Here is a 21,766-nt window from a genome sequence, read left to right on the forward strand (position 1 = left end):
TGGAGCAATGGTCACGAATCAGGGTCAAGATTCGTTCGACGAATCGATCTCGTGTTGTTTCACCCGCACTCCCATCTCACTGGGGTTGGTGGGTCACGCAGTACGGCAGGGCGAGAACTCAATCTGTACCTTCTGCCACGCATGTGTCACGCATGTTCTGTCACGCGTGTTGTGTCACGTATGATCTGTTACACACGTTCTGTCACGCATGTTCTGTCACGCATGTTGTGTCACGTATGATCTGTCACGCATGGCCTGTCCCACGTTTCCCTCTCTCGCCCTTACCTTCTCTCGAGCGGTCGTCTCTCGGCTCGTTATAGTTTCCAGAGTTGGGTCAGAGCGGAAGTGACATTCGCACAATCATTTCTCACCTTCAACATTCCTGCGCGTGCGCTCCGAGTCGTAAGGCAGCGTGCTCCGATTAATCGACGCCGGCATCGATTAGTCGGCAACTCGCAACGGGAACCCCTCGGGTTGTTGGCCGGCACCAATCGTTACAAATCGGCAGCGTTGACAGGGAACGTTCATGCGTGGAATTAAATAAAAACTCAACACATTCGTCAACAACAACAACAACAAACACCTTGTGTGTGTGTGTAGACTTAAAATTTAACGTATCTAATGGTCGACGTTTCGGGCAATGCCCCTACTTTTTGTAGCAAACCAAATAATCTCACAAGCGCGTCGGAAACAATATACGGCGCCGAGTGGAAATGTTTGATGAGCTCACGCGGTGGACGTTGTTAAGAGGTATTATTGTTTAAAGTTGCGCATCTCAAACGATTTGAGCCCACGTGGGTCGAGCCGTGTGTGGGGTTGTTGTTCGTGCGAGAGATGACTTCCGTGTGCCGCACGGCGAGCAGTAGGGCCCGCAGTGCGCTTCCCCAAGAACTGGTGATGGGAGGTTGTTTAGTGCGGGTGTGCACGACGCGCAAAGGCTGTGTGTGTGTGACTGTTTTTACACATTTTCTGCGTGTGTGTTGTACGAAACTTACGGAGTTGCGTCTCCCCCCCCACCACTCCCACCGGCTCGCACCATTTGATTCACGTTGTGATGTGGAGTTGTTCTCGCCGTTGAGCCGCTTTGATGAGCGCGCAGTGGCACCCACTCACCCGCCCAGTGTGAGAGAAACACTGCGGAAAGGCGCATCACACAACTACTTCTGAATCACTTCGTTCGGCTGCTCATTTATCCACACCCGGAATGTTTAATGAGTTGTCAGAGCTGGATTAAAAGCGATGCAACTAACAGAATAATACTATTGTTTATTTTGTGCAGTCAACAGCGGTGATCAATCTAAGGCCATCACCTCTCTATACCCGTGAAATGTAGTTCAATACCTCGTTTCTGAAGTCTCAATTCGAGCCCGGGGCATCCGTGGGGCCAAACCCGCGTCTCTGACCCCTGGGGCAGCCGGCCTCCTCCGCGTGATGTTTACCGGGCAGCAGTGAGGGGGGGGGGGCTAAGGGGGGGGGGGGGGGCTACGCTGATGCACGTGACTGCTTGAGAGCCAGCGCTGGGGAGGCTGCGGCGAGGGTTGGTGGATCACGCACAGACGATGTGAGAACTCACGTCTTCCCGTGGGCACGAGGAGGAGCCGAACTCCCATCGCTCGCCACGAGAAGGCGGCGTAGCGAGAGTGGGGACCCCACGTGTTCCATCCCACGTGTTCCATCCCACGTGTTCCGTCTGTACGGGGATATAGTGTTCCCCCCTTTACAAAACAAGTGGAACCAAGCATGCGAATCTCGAGGAGGAGCCATATTCCTGGCTCGCCAGGAGAGGGCAAGTCCACTAATCGCCACCTGTTTCCATCTGTACGGGGATTGAGTATTGCTCCCTTTCGCGTGCGTGGTTTTTCTCCGGGTGCTCCGTTTCCTCCACACGTGTAATAATAAACAGAAATCATCATTAATTGGCTGAAAACGTCTTAAAGTATAATTTAAAGAGTCAAGTAGCAGCAGCAGGACCCTCCAAATCAAATATAATTTGACTCGGTAGTGTTGCCCTGCTGGATGGATAAATAAGTTGTTTTATTACGTGAGACGCGTACTCGCTGGCGACGTTCGCTGGAGGCCAAACTGCCCCGGTGCAACATCTGACTCGCGAAGGAAGATGACGATGATGCGATGGCTGCTGCTGATGATGACGACGCCGGCTCTCGTCTGCTCTGCCCTCGTCACGTCTCTCGCGCGGGCGTCAGTCCGTGACGAGGTCGGGTCACGGGTCGCTCGCCTCCGCGTGATTCCTGCACCCAACTCGCTGTGGGCCCCCACCCCTCCCCCCTACCCCACTACTCCAACCCTCACCCCTACCCCCACCTCCACCCCTACCCCCACCTCCACCCCTACCCCCACCCCTCCACCCTACCCCCACTCCTCCCCCCTACCCCCATCCCTACCTCCACCCCTACCCCCACCCTTCCCCCACATCTCCCCCTACCTTCTACCCCCACCCCACCCCACCCCTCCCCCCACCCCGACCCCCCGCCCCTCTCTCTACCCACACCCCTCCCCCCACCCCACCCCTCCCCCCACCCCTACCTTTACCCACACCCCTCCCACCATCCCCACCACTCCCCCCTACCCCCACCCCTCCCCCCTACCCCGCGAAATCACCCACACCGCCACCCCCACCCTTCCTCGTCCCCCGCTCTCCACCGCCATCTGCCGCACGAAGTCGCTGTGTGATTGACGCTGCGCTCGCGATAACAACCACAGTCAACCACAGTCCACCACAGTCAACCAGTCAACCACAGTCAACCAGTCAACCACAGTCAGCCACAGTCCACCAGTCAACCACAGTCCACCACAGTCAACCAGTCAACCAAAGTCAACCAGTCAACCACAGTCAACCACAGTCCACCACAGTCAACCAGTCAACTACAGTCAACCACAGTCAACCACAGTCAGACACAGTCAACCAAAGTCAACCAGTCCACCACAGTCAACCACAGTCAACCAGTCCACCACAGTCAACCACAGTCAACCAGTCAACCACAGTCAACCACAGTCAGACACAGTCAACCACAGTCAGACACAGTCAACCAAAGTCAACCAGTCCACCACAGTCAACCACAGTCAACCAGTCCACCACAGTTAACCACAGTCAACCAGTCCACCACAGTCAACCACAGTCAACCAGTCCACCACAGTCAACCACAGTCAACCAGTCCACCACAGTCAACCACAGTCAACCAGTCCACCACAGTCAACCACAGTCAACCAGTCCACCACAGTCAACCACAGTCAACCAGTCCACCACAGTCAACCACAGTCAACCAGTCCACCACAGTCAACCAAAGTCAACCAGTCCACCACAGTCAACCACAGTCCACCACAGTGAACCAGTCCACCACAGTCAACCGCAGTCCACCACAGTCAACCACAGTCAACCAAAGTCAACCAGTCCACCACAGTCAACCACAGTCCACCACAGTGAACCGCAATGCATCGCTGGTCTCGTCAAGGAGCGGAGACCACCACGTGATCTACGATCGACGTCGCAGCGGCTTCTGGCTGCTGCCATCGAACCAAGACGGCGGTCCCCGCATCGCGCGGCGCTTTCAGACACGCTTCTGTGGCCGTCTGGAACGCTCTTCCTTCCGATAATAGGAAGCCACTTGGAGCTATGCACTTTCAAATCATCATCGAGATTGACGAACGCATTTCTGTAGAACTGCTTTTTAGTGTTTAGTTTGTTGTCCTTCCCCCGCGCCGCCGATTTACATGGTCGGCTACGTACGGTGCGAAAGAAGTTCAACAAAGAGAAAGATCCCCCTCGTAGCCGAAACAGACTGTTGAGGCAAGTGCTGTTAGCAAGCAGCATCTCAAGTTCAAGTTCATTGATTAGGTATAGCCCTGTGAGCCATTCGGCTCTTGAATTGGGTGCAACCGCAACAAACAAAAAACAAAAACATGAACAAGAAAACATCTTCAAGTGACTATGTCACTATGTGAAACAGAAAATCCAAAGCTGACGTCACACAAGGGGGTGGGTGCCCTAACACCACGCCCGGCCGCCTTTGTCTTCCTAGTGGCGATGTTTATACATCGCACCAGGTACTCATTTGAGGCTGAGTCGACCTAGGGGAGGCCCAAGACCGCTTCAGATAATCGCCACTGGTGGGAATCGAACTCGGGGTCCAGGTTCGTGGCGCGGCGCTAACCGCCACACCACCGCTCCCCACTCACATAAATGTGACACCACCGATTAGCACCGTTGGCCTACGTACGGTGCGAAAGAAGTTCAGCACGTACATCCATACACGCACACATACGAGCCCCCCCCCCCCCTATCCCTAGCGCCATCGCCTCGACCTCACTTCCCCGCTGCGCTCCTCGCTCCCCCTCCACTGGGCTCCCCGCGCACGTTGCAGGCAGAGAGCCGCCGCGTCGGACCACCTCGCACCCCCCCCTCAACCCCCACCCACGGTGGTGTTCCTCTGACCCCCCACAATCCCCTGACCCCCACAATCCTCTGACCCCTACGATCGATCAACCGCCCGACCACCGTCCCACGCAGCCCGACACCGCCATCAAAGGGGACCCGCTCTGACGAAACATCGTCGTCGTCATCAACATCGTTGTCGCCGTCATCATCGTCGTCATCCTCGTCGTCGTCATCATCGTCATCATCATCATCGTCGTCATCATCATCGTTGTCATCATCATCGTCATCATCATCATCATCATCGTCGTCATCATCGTCGTCATGATCATCGTCATCATCATCGTCGTCATCATCGTCATCATCATCATCGTCGTCATCATCATCGTCGTCATCATCATCGTTGTCGTCATCATCGTTGTCGTCATCATCGTCGTCGTCTTCATTGTCGTCGTCATCATCATCGTCGTCATCATCGTCATCATCATCATCGTCGTCGTCATCATCATCGTCGTCATCATCATCATCGTTGTCGTCATCATCGTTGTCATCATCATCGTCATCATCATCATCATCATCGTCGTCATCATCATCGTTGTCATCATCATCGTCATCATCATCATCATCATCGTCGTCATCATCGTCGTCATGATCATCGTCATCATCATCGTCGTCATCATCGTCATCATCATCATCGTCGTCATCATCATCGTCGTCATCATCATCGTTGTCGTCATCATCGTCGTCGTCTTCATTGTCGTCGTCATCATCATCGTCGTCATCATCGTCATCATCATCATCGTCGTCGTCATCATCATCGTCGTCATCATCATCATCGTTGTCGTCATCATCATCGTCGTCATCATCGTCATCATCATCGTCGTCATTGAGGGTCTTCATCAGTGCGTCGCTAACAATGACATTCTGAAGATAACGCGTAGAAGGCTTTCACGACCAAATATTAATTCGTAATAAAGTGCAGCTTTTGTTGGGGTTAGATCGCGTAAATATAAATGTGTCGTTCACCCGCCACCACCCGACACAAAGGTTTACACGTGAACAAAACATGCCAATTAGCTACTGCTTAAGCATGCCGGTGCAATGGCAAGTACACCCAGAAGCTTTACAATTGAGTACGACGTTTCACTCGTGAATACAATTAGCAAATATCCTCACGGCGGTGACATCGCATTCGCAATTCTGGCAAATCGCCTGATGAAGCTGGTTGTAACCACCAGTGAAACGTCGTATTTTGTTGTAAATGTTGTGAATGTACTCGCCATCACAACGCTGGTGCTGAAGTCATCGTGTGATTGGCACGTTTTGTTCACGTGACAAACTTTTACCAATTGTCTGTGTCGGGTGGTGGTGAGTTAACGACATATTTATATTGACGTGATCTAACCCAAATATAAATGCCACTCTCAGTTGGGATGATCGTAGCATGAAACAAAAGTTAAAAGAGATTAATAGATGATGACGACTCCCCTTCCCCACATACCCCGACCAGCCCCGCCACCCTGCACCGCCGAACTCGTCGTCGTCGTCATCATCTATTCAACTCTTTTAACTTTTTTTTTTATTTTAACAGGTAAAGCCCCACTGAGCTGCACGGCTATTTTTCAGAGCCGACCTGAATATCACAAATTAAAGTTATACGAAGTGGCTGACGTCATCACCACCATCATCATCACCGCCACCACCACCGCCATCATCACCATCGCCATCACCACCACCGCCGCCCCGCCTGTGCGTTACGTAACGCACGATACGGCTCCAGACTAATTCCCTTCATCCAGATGAACCGTGACGTAGGCAGGAGCGAGTCTGGGCTGAGCTGAGTCGTGGCCGGTCAATGCCCCCTCTCCCCTACATCCCCACTCCCCCCACTCCCCCCACCCCCCCCCACACCCCCCCTCTCCCCCACACCCCCACTCCCCCACCTCCCCCACTCCCCCCACACCCCCTCTCCCCCACACCCCCACTCCCCCACCCCCCCACTTCCCCCACCCCCCCCCCACACCCCCCCCCCCACTCCCCCACAACGCCACACATCCCACACCCCCCACACCCCCCCCTCCCCCCCCCCCCACCCCCCCACCCCCCACACCCCCCCTCTCCCCCCACAACCCCCACTCCCCCACTCCCCCACACCCCCCACCCCCCCCCACTCCCCACACGCCCACACCCCCACTCCCCCACACATCCCACACCCCACACCCCCCTCCCCCACTCCCCCACACCCCCACCACACCCCCCCCTCCCCCCACACCACCCAGACACCCCACACCCCCACCCCGCACAAACCCCCCCACCCCCCAGCGTCGTCGCAGGAGTAGTGGGTGACGAGGGCGGGGGCTGGTTGATCCCCCACGGTGCAATACTCATACAGGGAGGGGGAGGAGGAGGAGCAGGGCAAGCCCCCCCCTGCACCACTGCCCCCCCCTCTGCACCCCCCCCCCCCTTCCAACATAAAGGGGGAAGAGAATTGGATTTTAATGAAAGGGGTTTCCAAGAGGAATGGACGATTTTCATTTCTTTGGACGTATCATGTTCCCTTTAAATATAAATGAGTTGATTTAGAAACGATACCGTTGTTTATGATTATTGAAGGCTGTGTTACTCAATAGCTACTTAATAGCGTTACTATCCATACGCCCACTTTTTAAAAAATGTGGTCATCAGAAAATATTTCTTGAATCCCGAATGAGGCCTCCGAGGTGTTAACGCGTGCAGCCTCCAACTCATATCATCCACTCTGCCTCTCCACGGGCTTTCGTGCTGCGAAGGGTACGAAGGGTAATTGCCCGAAACGTCGACTATGAGTTTGTTTTGGCGGGGTCTGTCCTGCTAAGTTGGGGAAGTTTGGCCTAAAATTCCGTTTCGCTGTTTGTATGACAGGAAGCCGAAACGAGGGGACAACGCTCCCGAATTCCGCACAGACGGGATCATGATCCCCCCCCCTCGCGGTGGCTAAGAGATGTTAACTTCCTCGCGAGGTATGCAGGAGGTCGTGGGTTCGATCCCGACTCTGATGCCCACTGTATATTTGGAGTTGGCGTGTCTCTTTCTCTCTCCACGTGGCCGCGTGTATTTTTCTCCGGTTCCTCCGGTCTTTCCTTCCACATCAGGCATTAAGAATAGTTGGTTGCTGCTATACATTTACACGTGATGGGTAAGCCACTTCGTTGAGCTATCACTTGTCATTGCCAGGTCGCTGTATACCAGGCGAGGTAGTCAACATCTCCTAGCCACCGTGATGATGATGAGAGACATCCAAACTCCAAATGTGCCGCAGGCGTCAGGGTCGGGACCGAACCCACGACCTCCTGTAAACCAGGCGAGGTAGTCAACATCTCCTAGCCACCGTGATGATGATGAGAGAGAGACATCCAAACTCCAAATGTGCCGCAGGCGTCAGGGTCGGGACCGAACCCACGACCTCCTGTGTACCAGGCGAGGTAGTCAACATCTCCTAGCCACCGTGATGATGAGAGAGACACCGCAAACTCCAAATGTACGGCAGGCGTCAAGGTCGGGATCGAACTCACGACCTCCTGTGTACCAGGCGAGGTAGTCAACATCTCCTAGCCACCGTGATGATGAGAGAGACACCGCAAACTCCAAATGTACGGCAGGCGTCAGGGTCGGGATCGAACTCACGACCTCCTGTGTACCAGGCGAGGTAGTCAACATCTCCTAGCCACCGTGATGATGAGAGAGACACCGCAAACTCCAAATGTACGGCAGGCGTCAGGGTCGGGATCGAACTCACGACCTCCTGTGTACCAGGCGAGGTAGTCAACATCTCCTAGCCACCGTGATGATGAGAGAGACACCGCAAACTCCAAATGTACGGCAGGCGTCAGGGTCGGGATCGAACTCACGACCTCCTGTGTACCAGGCGAGGTAGTCAACATCTCCTAGCCACCGTGATGATGAGAGAGACACCGCAAACTCCAAATGTACGGCAGGCGTCAGGGTCGGGATCGAACTCACGACCTCCTGTATACCAGGCACGACTTTACTCCGGTCGCTCGCCGCCGTTCAGTCACTTCCTCGTCACTCTCTGGCCGCTACTTGCCGCGGACAATTGATTTTCTCGTGAAATTTCGGCGCCTTTGTTTGACCAAACACCTCCGCCCACGAGGAGACGGGGCCGCCCTCTCTCGCTCCTCACACTCACGCCGCTCACAACGACCTCGCGCTGACTCCACCGTGGCATTCCCCTCCTCCCGTCGTCGTCTCTGTCCTTGCTTATCTCGTCAACGAACATAAACCATCTCACGCGAACTCCGATCGGCCTCTTCGCAGCGACGCATTTTGGCTGGACATCGAACGGCCGCTGCATCGCGTGGCGCTTTCAGATGCGCTTCTGCGGCCGTCTGGAACGCTCTTCCTTCCGATGTAAGGAAGCCACCGGGAGCTAAGCACTTTTAAATTAATATTGAAAACTCATTTCTAAAAAAAAAACTGCTTTTTGTGTTTAGTTTGTTGTCCTTCCGCCGCACATCCGATTAGCACGGTTGGCTACATAGGGTGCGTAAAACAATCAACATGATAGCCTCTTTCACCAAAGGTTCGGATCTCTCTCCCTGTCTTTCCATGAGCCGTGTCATTCTCATCGTGATCTTGACCTCCCTTCCACGTTGCTCTGTCCATGGTATTTACCCAGGAACTCTGCCTTCGATTCTCCTCCCAGTTGCATCCAGTTGTTCAAATCACTCATGCGACTTAAATCGCTGTCTCCCCCCCCCCCCCCCCTTTTGTACGTAGAATATCCCCAGTGAAACACACACTTATATTCAGCCTCTTGTTTTCTCATCACATGTCCAAGAATCCTAGCTTGGCCCTCTCCCTGACTCTCGTCGTACGCCCCCTGCGAGTCGTGATGCATCTTCCTATCACTCAGCATCTCCGTTTGTCCGTCAAATCGTTTTTTTGTTTCGTAAAAAATTCCCAAAAACCTCGTCACACGCACGAAACGCGTGAATTCCTGTCCGATGCACTATCAATAGAACGGTGCTGTTTGTCACGGGCCGCTCGGCGTCGATCGTCGTCTCAGGCCGTGTGCTCGCCAGCTGCGGTGGCACGCGAGGCCGCTGCCATCTCCCCCAACTTCTCGCCCTCTCGCTCCTCTCGCTTCTCTCCGGGAGCCGCGAGAATTCCCACGCGCGCCCCGCACTCGCAACACCGCCAGCCAATCCCGCCATCTCTCCTCCTCTCTCCCCCGCCACCCCCCCCCACACACCCTCCCCCCACACCCCCCCCCCACACACCCGCCCCCCTACGCCGGCACACACCCCGCGCGCTCACAGCTGCCGAGGTCTCACTCGGCGTCCCAGACTCTCGCGCTGCAGACGCGCGCAGATAACGCATTAGGCTCATTGCTCCCCTCCTCCTCCTCCCTCTCGCCTCCCTCTTCTCCACCCCCTACCCCCAACATCCCCACCTCCCCTCCCTCTCTCTCTCCCGATCGCACGCCTCTCTCTCCTTCCCCACCTCCCTCTCTCCGGAGCCCGCCCGCCCACCCACCCGCGCGCGCGCGTGTGTGTGTTTGCGCGCGTGCGTGTGTGTGTGTGGGTCTGCGCGCGTGCGTGTGTCTGCGCGCGTGTGTGTGTCTGCGCGCGTGCGTGTGTGTGTGTGTCTGCGCGCGTGCGTGTGTGTGTGTGTGTGTCTGCGCGCGTGCGTGTGTGTGTGTGTCTGCGCGCGCGTGTGTGTGTAAACCTCGCGAGTCCGGGGGAGGAGGAGAAGGAGGTGGTGGGAGGTGCGCTCAGGTGACCGATAGCGCGACTCGCATAGAGAGACTCAGTCTCGCTCCCTCCGTGCCCCTCGCTCCGTTCTTCTTCGTCTCCTCCCGCCTCTTCGGTCCCTGTCGCCCTTTCGGCGCGGACGTCACCTGCCGCTCTCGAGGAATATTTCGCGGCCCCCCGCTTTGCCAACGCTGGCAGCTCCGTCCGGGTGATTGGGAGGCGAGGGGGGGGGGGTCTGGGGAGGCCCGGGGACCCCGTCGCTACTCTCCCGGCCCGCTGCCGGAGCCCGCGAGCGAGGATCCCGCGTGGCGACTCCCGGAAGCTCTCGGCGGCTGCGGGGCTGAGATGAGCGGCGAGGAGACGCGAGGGGAGGCGACGCGGTGAGACGCGGGGTGAGACAGGGCGTGAGTGCGGTGTCTCTGTCTGCGTGTCTGTGGCTGTCTGCGTGTCTGTGGCTGTCTGCGTGTCTGTGGCTGTCTGCGTGTCTGTGTCTCTGTCTGCGTGTCTGTGTCTCTGTCTGCGTGTCTGTGGCTGTCTGCGTGTCTGTGGCTGTCTGCGTGTCTGTGTCTGTCTGCGTGTCTGTGGCTGTCTGCGTGTCTGTGGCTGTCTGCGTGTCTGTGTCTGTCTGCGTGTCTGTGTCTCTGTCTGCGTGTCTGTGGCTGTCTGCGTGTCTGTGTCTGTCTGCGTGTCTGTGTCTGTCTGGGTGTCTGTGTCTGTCTGCGTGTCTGTGTCTGTCTGCGTGTCTGTGGCTGTCTGGGTGTCTGTGTCTGTCTGCGTGTGTGTTGTGGGGGGTGTAGCGGTTCGCGCGCTGGCGCTACGAACCCGGCGATTTCCGCTAATGACCAATAACAGTGGCGAATATTTCAACCGGTCGTGGGCCTCCCCTAGGTCGACTCAGCCTCAAATGAGTACTTGGTGTGGTGTGTAGGCATCGCCACTCGGGAGATAAAGGCAGCCGGGTGTGGTGTTGGCTACCCACCCCCTCGTGTGCCGTGCCGGCCTTCATAGGAGCTCGATTACAGCCCTTGTCCTAACAGTATATTAATGGTTGACTTAAAGCTTTCCTGACTGCAGGAATTCATATTCTTCATGGTACATTAAAGGCTCTACGGAGAATCTTTGTTTCGTGGTAGAATGTGTTTGTTGATGTGTGTGCCTGCCATCGTGTGTGGCGTAGCGGTTCGCGTGCTGCGCTGCGAACCCGGCGACCCGCGTTCAGGCGCAGCTCGCAATCAACAACAGCGACGAACATTTGCATTAGCCCTGGGCTTCCACGTGTGTTGACTCAGCACTACATAAGTGCATGGCGCTGATGGGGAGACAAAGGCGGCCGGGCGTGGTGCTGTCCATCCACCTCCTCTTGTGCCGTGCCGGCTTTCATAGGTGTTCGCTCACAGCACTTGTCCCAAGAGTCTGTGAAGGCTGTACGGGGGATATTTGTCTTTGTATGTATGTGCGCCTGTTTTGTGCGTCTTCGGGCGTGAGCGTGTGGACCTGTGTCAATATGGTGGGGAGCTGCGCTACGAACCTGGCGACCAGAGTTCGATTCCCGCTCACGGCAAACACCAGTGACGATTATCTGAACTGGTCCTGGGCCTCCCCTAGGTCGATTCAGCCTCAAATGAGTACCTGGTGTGATGTGTAAACATCGCCACTAGGAATACAAAGGCGGCCGGGCGTTATGTTAGGCCACCCACCCCCTCGTGTGCCGTGCCGGCTTCTATAGGTGCTCGCTAATAGCACTTGCCCCTACAGTCTGTTAAGGCTATACGGGGGATTTTTGTCTTTTATCTTTGTATGTCAATATGGGTATGAATATATGGGTGAATATATGGCTGTAGGTGTGATTGGGGCTATGTGAGCGCGCGTGAGTGTGTGTGTGTGTTCGTGTGTGTGTGTGCTCGTGTGTGTGTGTGTTCGTGTGTGCGTGTGCTCGTGTGTGTGTGTGTCCGTGTGTGCGCTCAAGTGTTTGAGTATGCGTGTGTGCACGAGCGCGCGCGTTTGCGTGCGTCTGACCGTGTGTGTGTGTGTTCGTGTGTGCGTGTGCTCGTGTGTGCGTGTGTTCGTGTGTGCGTGTGCTCATGTGTGTGTGTTCGTGTGTGCGTGTGCTCGTGTGTGCGTGTGTTCGTGTGTGCGTGTGCACGTGTGTGCGTGTGCACGTGTGTGTGTGTGTTCGTGTGTGTGAGCATGTGTGTCTGTATTTGTGTGTGCGAGTGAGTGTGTCTCTGTGTGTAAATGTATGTGCGAGTGTGTATGTGCGAATCCGTGTGTGTGTCCGTTTTGAATTCGTGTGTCTGCGTCTCCGCGTCCGAGTGGGTCGCGGTAGCGCAGTGCTTCTCCGAATGAGCGACGGCACTAGCGGTGACCCGAGTTCGAGTCTTGCTCACGACCGGTATTGGTGACCGGTCCCGGGCCTCCAGTAGGTCGACTCAGCCGCAATGAGTATCTGTATCCATGCGTATGCGTCCGTCAATCCATCACTCCAAAGACAAATATAAAGATCTCCCATATAGCCTTTACACACTTTTGGGATAAGTGCTGTTAGCGAGCACCTATGGAAGCCGGAACGGCACACGAGGGGGTGGGTGGCCAACACCACGCCCGACCGCCTTTGTATCCCCAGTGGCGATGTCTACACACGATACCAGGTACTCATTTGAGGCCGGGTCGACCTAGGGGAGGCCCAGGACCGGTTGGTTCAGACAATCGTCACCGGTGTTGTTGGCCGTGAGCGACAATTGAACTCGGGTCGCCGGGTTCGTAGCGCAGCGCAGCGCTAACCGCTACACTACCGCTCCCCACAACCCATCACTGGCGAACCAACATCCCTCGCTGTGTCGGGCCGCGGGTCTCGGTTGTCCGTCTCACCTGCGCAGGTAAGACGCAGGTAAGACGCAGGCAGGACGCAGGTGAGACGCAGGTAAGACGCAGGTAAGACGCAGGCAGGACGCAGGTAAGACGCAGGTAAGACGCAGGTAAGACGCAGGCAGGACGCAGGTGAGACGCAGGTAAGACGCAGGTAAGACGCAGGTAAGACGCAGGCAGGACGCAGGTGAGACGCAGGTAAGACGCAGGTAAGACGCAGGTAAGACGCAGGCAGGACGCAGGTGTTTGTTCGTGCGCGTGACGCGGGGAGCGGTGGCGCAGTGCTACGCGCAACTGTGAGCAAAAAAACTGCCAGTTAGCACCTCCTACACTTGACCTTCCCGAGACCGACTCGGCGTGGAGTTGAGCGCCGTCCACGTCGTATGAACAGTGGGGAGGCAAAGACGGCCGGGAATTGATTGCGTTGTCTGTGCGTCCGTGTGTTCGGAGCGGTGGCGCAATGGTTAGCGCGTTGCGCTACAAACCCGGCGACCCGAGTTCAATTCCCGCTCACGGCCAACACCGGTGTCGATTATCTGAACCGGCCCTAGGCCTCCCCTAGGTCGACTCGGCCTCAACAGTTTAGCTGGTGCGGTGCGTAAACATCGCCACTGGGGAGACAGTGGCGGCCGGGGTGCGGTGTCAGCCACCCACTACCCTCATGTGCCGGGCTACTCGCTTGCAGCACTTTCCCCAACAGGCTGCGTGGGCTACTCGGGGGATCTTTGCCTTGGTTGTGTGCATGCTCCAGTCTGATGCTGAAGTCACTGCCATCGCATTCCAGTTCCTCAATGAATCCACCCGCGCGCGTCATCACCCGAGGACTGTAAACCCCGGGGTGGAGTTGTAGACTCCTCAGCCTGACGCCACGAGGCGACACAGAAGCGTCGGGAAATCTACCCTCGTCACAAAACCACCACCTCCATCATTACCATCAACTGCAACAACAGCAAACAACAACAATGACAACAGCCGCCAACAACAACAGCCGCTGAGTGGCGGGACGTCACCACGGCGCCTGTGCCAGGCTAGGTGCACTTTGAAGCCTTGTAAAGTGACAGGCGGTCACGGGACAGATCCAGGTGCCGGGGGTCGACTGAGATGACTGGCAGACGCACCACCTGTGCTCCTGTGCCAACAACTGCACCACTACCACCACCATATTCTCCACCACCAAAGTCACCATCACCATCACCACCACATTCTTCAACAACTTCCTCCACCACGACCAACAACAAAGTCAACAACATCGTGTTCCCGTGAGCGTCACGCAGAGGTCACGCGGAGGTCACCGCGAATGGCAGAGGTCACCGCGAGCAGAGAAGTGAGGACGTGGGGGGGGGTCGTAGAGGGGGGTCGTTCCTCGCCCCCACCCCATCCCCCAATTCCCCCCGTCTGTTCTACGGAGTGGGGGGGGGGGGCATACATTTAAATCCCCCCAACAAAAAGTAGTCCCTGCATGGTCCCCCCGTTGGCAACGCTTGACATGGGTCACGTAGCCGAACGCGTTCCTCTGACGTGACAATCACCAGCAGCGCGGTGAAGCGAGGTCAGACGAGCCCCTGCGACGCGCACGGACACCCCCGTCCCGGCCGGCAGCGGGTGGACTGTGAGTCGGACTGTGAGTCGGGCTGTGAGTCGGGCTGCGCGGGGCACGATGCGTCCATCGGGGCCACTCGCCTGGTTGGGTGAGAAGGCTCGCAGACGTATACGGAGGATAACGCACGCGATTACGCGGCGCCGCAGACTTTCGTTGTCACCGTGGAGGGATGATCGCGAGCGGACTTCGTTTTGTTCATTGTGTGGTGCACAACGCCGCTGACGACGGTTTCAGGGTGGTGCTCTTCACTCATTTTGGGAGTGGTGGGGGCGCACCCTTTGGCCGACAAGACATCAGCAGCGTGCGCGTGCCGCCACAGACATTTGAAGCCATCGTTGGGGTTTGGCAGCAGCACGATGATGGGGAACGCTGACACGAGCTGCGTGCTGAAGGCCGCCAGCGACTCGCGGGCCTTGCAATGAAGAAGACTGATTCGGGGTGATGCATCTGATCGTTTTGCGTCCAACGAGGAGCACTGCTGCTGCGTTGGCAGCGGTGCGCAAGCAACAACAAACATCAACAACAACAAACTGGACAGAGTCATTAATAACAACACCATGTGCGTTTGTGTGTGTGGCCTTAAAATAGAACAAAAAACCACGCATGTAGTAGGCGACGTTTCGGGTGCTGACCCTCCTTCGCTGCACGTAAACGGGTGTCTAACAGAGTGATTGACTCGTGACAACTGCCAGTCGGCCAGTGTTGGTTCAAGCAAAGCCTGACTCGGATTGCGTCGAATCGTCGCTGCCGAAATAATGCGGACCCAGAAGGCCGTGGTGGCTGATGGGATGTTACTTACGTTTATTTGCACATGTTAGGGACGAGTATGTGAAGGAGGGCGGATTGCTTGCTAATTTATTGTCCTTCCATTCCAATCCTCCCTCCCCCGCCCGCCGCTCCCCCGCGATGCCCACTCAGCCCCCCCCCACCTCATGCCTCGGCATTTATTTCAGCGGGAGATAGTGGGGGAGGAGGTAGCGGGCGTGTGGTGGAGGGGCGTGGGGGTGGTGGAGGCGGGTGGTGTGGTGGTGGTGGTGGCGAAGCAGTGCGTGCGTTTCGCGTGGTGAATGCAAAGCGGCCTTGGAATCGTCGTCATCATCATCAGCGCCGCCACAAACATCGCGGCGGCTGTGATGGTGCTGGCGCTCAGCGCCGGGACGCATTCCTTGCATATTAATGAGCGGGATTGGGGGGGGGGGGGTGCGAGGAGTGCCGGTGGGGGGGGGGGGGGGGTACGGCTCGTACAAAGACAAAGATCCCCCGTATAGCCATTAACAGATTGTTGGGGCAAGTGTTGCTAGCGAGCACCTGTGAAGGTTCGGCACGGCGTGCGCTGCATCACGCGTCGGCCGCCTTTGTCTCCCCAGTGGCGATGTTTACGCACCGCACCAGGTACTCATTTTGAGGCTGAGCCTACCTAGAGGAGGCCCAGGACCGAGTCTGATATACTCGCCACCGATGTTGGCTGCGAGCGGTAATGGAACTCGGGTCGCGGGCCTCGGAGTGCAGCGCGCCGCCCCGTGACACGTGGGGGGAGGGGGGAGGGAGGCAGGGGGGGTCCTGTGACGGAGTGGCAGCCAGAGCAGAGCACACGCGCCCGCCAGGACCCCCACCGGGGAGATGGAGCGGTGGTGGTGGGGGGCGGGGGGGGGGGCAGAGGGTGGACTTGGATCCAGCAGTGGACAGCCCGTGGCCCGTGCCCAGCTGGGCCAGCGCTGTGGCCCTGCTGGCGCCGCGCTGGAGATCTCAGGCGGGGTCAGCTGCCTCCTACCATCTACGGAATCCAAGAAGCCGGATTCAAGGGGGGGGGCGGTGTGGGGGGGGGCGATGAGAGTGAGATGGGTTGGACATGGAGTGCGAGTGGGGGTGAAGGAAGTTGTAGGGGGTGGGGGGGGGTGCTGATTTGTAGGGGAGGGTGGCGGAAGGAGTCGCGATGCGTCAGATTGTTTGCTTGGGGTGTGGGTGGGTGGGTGGTCGTGATGGGAGGTGAGGAGATGCGGGGATATCGAGGGGGTTGTGGAGGGTGGGGTCACGGGAGTCTATTGGGGGTGGGTGGGTGGTGTTGGTGATGGGGTTTAGATGGGGTGGAGTGGGGGGGGGGAATTGAGGGTGGGGGGTTTGTGGGGGAGGGGAGGGGTGGGTGGGGGTGTCCGTGGGAGCGCGGGGATCCGCGCCGCAGATGGTGCCCCCGCATCTGTGCGCGTTCACACGTGACGCACCGCGCGCGCGCGTCACGTGTTGTCGAGCGGTGCGTGACGATTCGTCGACGGTTTTATCATTCATCATCATCATTATTTAGCGTCATAATTTTTCATCATCATTCTTCATCATCATTCTTCATCATTATTTATGATCATATTTATCATCATTATTTGTCATCATTATTTATAAAAAATAATTCTTATTATTCCAATGGGTTGTCCAGGAAAGCCTCACTCTGACTCTCAATGGGGTCGTGCCAAGTTTCTCGCGGCAGGGAGCGATGCACGATCTTGGTGCGGCGTGGGGTCCCGTTCGAGCCGACTCTCGTCGAATTGTTCTTTCAAATCACCGTGATGCCGCCACACAATGGCTTACCCTCGCAACAACTCCACCCCCGTACAGATGGGAGCAGGTGCAGATTAGGTTCACATTTGATGGCGAGCCAGGGACCGGCTCCTCTTCGACATCCACCGACGGGAACGCAGTTGGAACAGATGGAGATTAGTCCACACACTTGGCTCTTCCGCCTTCTCCCGGCGAGCCAAGGCACGGCTCCTCCTCGCGGGGAGGGAGTTTCACAACACCGGCTCTCTGTGTGATCCACCAACCCTCGCTGCGCACTCCACGGTGCTGAGTTACAGGCCTCGCGCACTGCGTCCACTGCCACCGCCCGGGCTAAAGTTGATCCTCTGTCAAATTTGAAGTGGTCTCTTCATCTCCCCATTAAGCACTGGTTGCACTCCTACAATTGATACAGAATCAGAGTTTTTAGACTGCAGCAGCAGCAGCAACAGCAGCAGGAGGAGGAGGAATCAGATGAGCCGTGAAGCTCTTCTGTCACCGATCTCCAGTGCGTGCGGGTCACCGAGAAACGCGCTTCACTCTGAACTTAAATCGGACTTGCCGATCCAATTTCAATTAAGGGGTTCGTTTCCCAAGTCGGGCCTATTATCTGGCAAAGCACGAATTGCTTTATGTAAAGTACATGTTAATAATGTGCTAATTGTATGGTAATTATATGGTAATTTAAGTTGAGTGTATGTTCATTATTTGTGAATTCTTCAGCCGTTCATATCCTGGACGTGATTCAAACTTCTCAGTGTTCTCAAGGTACCGCGGTATGAAGTTTGGATGTCCTCTACCTTGCCGTAGATACTGCCAGTCTGCTGTGGGGTTCACAAAGGGGCCATCGACAAGACGCGGGCAAAGAAGGCGAGGGGATTGTCAGTCATCGGCATATGAGGAAAGGTCTCTGTGTGAGTCTATGGGTCTCTGTGTGAGTTTATGGGTCTCTGTGTGAGTCTGTGGGTCTCTGTGTGAGTCTATGGGTCTCTGTGTGAGTCTATGAGTCTCTGTGTGAGTGTATGGGTCTCTGTGTGAGTCTGTGGGTCTCTGTGTGAGTCTATGGGTATCTGTGCAAGTCTATGGGTCTATGTGTGAGTATATGCGTCTCTGTGTGAGTCTATGGGTCTCTGTGTGAGTCTATGGGTCTCTGTGTGAGTGTATGGGGCTCTGTGTGAGTCTATGAGTCTCTGTGTGAGTCTATGGGTCTCTGTGCGAGTCTATGGGTCTCTGTGTGAGTCTATGGGTCTCTGCGCGAGTCTATAGGTCTCTGTGTGAGTCTATGGGTCTCTATGTGAGTCTATGGGTCTCTGTGTGAGTCTATGGACCTCTATGTGAGTCTATGGGTCTCTGTGTGAGTCTATGGGTATCTGTTTGAGTATATTGGTCTTTGTGTGAGTATATTGGTCTCTGTATGAGTATGTGGGTCTCTGTGTGAGTCTGTGGGTCTCTGTGTGAGTCTATGGACCTCTGTGTGAGTCTGTGGGTCTCTGTGTGAGTCTATGGGCCTCTGTGTGAGTTTATGGATATTTGTGTGAGTCTGTGGGTCTCTGTGTGAGTCTATGCATCTCGGTGTGAGTCTATGTATCTCTGTGTGAATCTATGGGTCTCTGTGCAAGTCTATGGGTCTCTGTGTGAGTATATGAACCTCAATGTGAGTCTATGGGTCTCTGTGTGAGTCTGTGGGTATCTGTGTGAGTATATTGGTCTCTGTGGGAGTCTATGGGTCTCTGTGTGAGTGTATAGGTCTCTGTGTGAGTCTGTGGGTCTCTGTGTGAGTCTATGGGTCTCTGTGTGAGTCTGTGGGTCTCTTTGCGAGTCTATGAGTCTCTGTGCGAGTCCATGGTTCTCTGTGTGAGTCTGGGTCTCTGTGTGAATCTATGGGTCTCTGTGCAAGTCTATGGGTCTCTGTGTGAGTATATGAACCTCAATGTGAGTCTATGGGTCTCTGTGTGAGTCTGTGGGTATCTGTGTGAGTATATTGGTCTCTGTGGGAGTCTATGGGTCTCTGAGTGAGTGTATAGGTCTCTGTGTGAGTCTGTGGGTCTCTTTGCGAGTCTATGAGTCTATGTGCGAGTCCATGGGTCTCTCTGTGAGTCTATTGGTCTCTGTGTGAGTCTATGGGTCTCTGTGTAAGTCTATTGACCTCTGTGTGAGTATGTGGGTCTCTGTGTGAGTCTATGGGTCTCTTTGTGAGTCTATGGACCTCCCTGTGAGTCTGTGGGTCTCTATGTGAGTCTATGGACCTCTGTGTGCGTCTGTGGGTCTCTGTGTGAGTCTATGGGTCTCTGTGTGAGTCTATGGGTCTCTGTGCGAGTCTATGGGTCTCTGTGTGAGTCTATGGGTCTCTGCGCGAGTCTACGGGTCTCTGTGTAAGTCTATGGGTCTTCGTGTGAGTCTATGGGCCTCTGTGTGAGTATATTGGTTTTTGTGTGAGTATATGGGTCGCTTTGCGAGTCTATGAGTCTCTGTGTGAGTCTATGGGTCTCTGTGTGAGTCTATGGGTCTCTGTGTGAATTTATGGGTCTCTGTGTGAGTCTATGGGTCTCTCGTGTGCCATTCTGGCTTTAATGGGGTGCTCACTAACAGTACTTGCCACAAAAGGATCATATGGGGGATTTCTACGGCTCTGTGAGTCTATATGGAGTTCTGTATTAGCCGATGGCTCTCTGTGTGAGTCCCCGTGTGAGTATATGTGTTTCTCTGAGTATGTGGGTCTCTGTGTGAGTTTATGTGTTTCTCTGAGTTGGTGGGTCTCTGTGTGAGTGTACGAAATTGTTTGTGACTGCTTCCCTCATTGCCATCTCGACTCTGTTATTGGCGTCACGGTTATGAGGTAGAGAGGTCATTCGCATCTCTCTCATAGCACTACTTCTGAAATCTGGATCACACATTCAGAGAGAAATAGTCGTCATCTGACGATTCATTTTGCAGTCATTCGTGACCGAGCTGAGACGGCGAATAAGCACTCCACCAACTCACCACACCATCAACTCACCACACCATCAACTCACCACACCATCAACTCACAACACCATCAACTCACCACACCATCAACTCACCACACCACCAACTCACCACACCACCAACTCACCACACCACCAACTCATCACACCACCAACTCACCACACCACCAACTCATCACACCACCAACTCACCACACCATGAACTAACCACACCACAAACTCACCACACCACCAACTCACCACACCACCAACTCACCACACCACAAACTCACCACACCACCAACTCACCACACCACCAACTCACCACACCACCAACTCATCACACCACCAACTCACCACACCACCAACTCATCACACCACCAACTCATCACACCACCAACTCACCACACCACCAACTCATCACACCACCAACTCACCACACCACCAACTCATCACACCACCAACTCACCACACCATCAACTCACCACACCACCAACTCACCACACCACCAACTCACCACACCACAAACTCACCACACCACCAACTCACCACACCACCAACTCACCACACCACAAACTCACTGCACCGCTAACTCACCACACCACCAACTCACCACACCACCAACTCACCACACCACCAACTCACCACACCACAAACTCACTGCACCGCTAACTCACCACACCACCAACTCACCACACCACCAACTCACCACACCACCAACTCACCACACCGTGAACTCACCACACCACCAACTCACCACACCACCAACTCACCACACCGCTAACTCACCACACCACCAACTCACCACACCACCAACTCACCACACCACCAACTCACCACACCACCAACTCACCACACCACCAACTCACCACACCACCAACTCACCACACCACCAACTCACCACACCACCAACTCATCACACCACCAACTCACCACACTACCAACTCACCACACCACCAACTCACCACACCACCAACTCACCACACCACCAACTCACCACACCACCAACTCACCACACCACCAACTCACCACACCACCAACTCACCACACCACCAACTCACCACACCACCAACTCACCACACCACCAACTCACCACACCACCAACTCATCACACCACCAACTCACCACACTACCAACTCACCACACCACCAACTCACCACACCACCAACTCACCACACCACCAACTCACCACACCGTGAACTCACCACACCACCAACTCACCACACCACCAACTCACCACCCCAACAACTCATCACACCACCAACTCACCACACTACCAACTCACCACACCACCAACTCACCACACCATCAACTCACCACACCACCAACTCACCACACCACCAACTCACCACACCACCAACTCACCACACAGCGAACTCCCCAAACCACCAACTCACCACACCAACAACTAACCACACCACCAACTCACCACACTACCAACTCACCACACCACCAACTCACCACACCACCAACTCACCACACCACCAACTTACCACACCACTAACTCACCACCCCAACAACTCACTACAACACCAACTCCCCACACTACCAACTCACCACACCATCAACTCACCACACCACCAACTCACCACACCACCAACTCACCACACCACCAACTCACCACACCACCAACTCACCATACCACCAACTCACCACACCACCAACTCAC

General features: G+C 55.6%; 1 long non-coding RNA gene across 1 annotated transcript in view; it reads left to right on the forward strand.

The window, feature by feature from the left end:
• LOC144942216 (uncharacterized) overlaps positions 1-21,766 on the forward strand; it is a 74,025-nt gene that overhangs the window by 30,646 nt on the left and 21,613 nt on the right. The window lies entirely within an intron of this gene.

The sequence above is a fragment of the Lampetra fluviatilis genome, chromosome 26 (genome assembly GCF_964198595.1).
Source record: "Lampetra fluviatilis chromosome 26, kcLamFluv1.1, whole genome shotgun sequence".
In the NCBI taxonomy this organism is placed as follows: Eukaryota; Metazoa; Chordata; class Hyperoartia; order Petromyzontiformes; family Petromyzontidae; genus Lampetra; species Lampetra fluviatilis.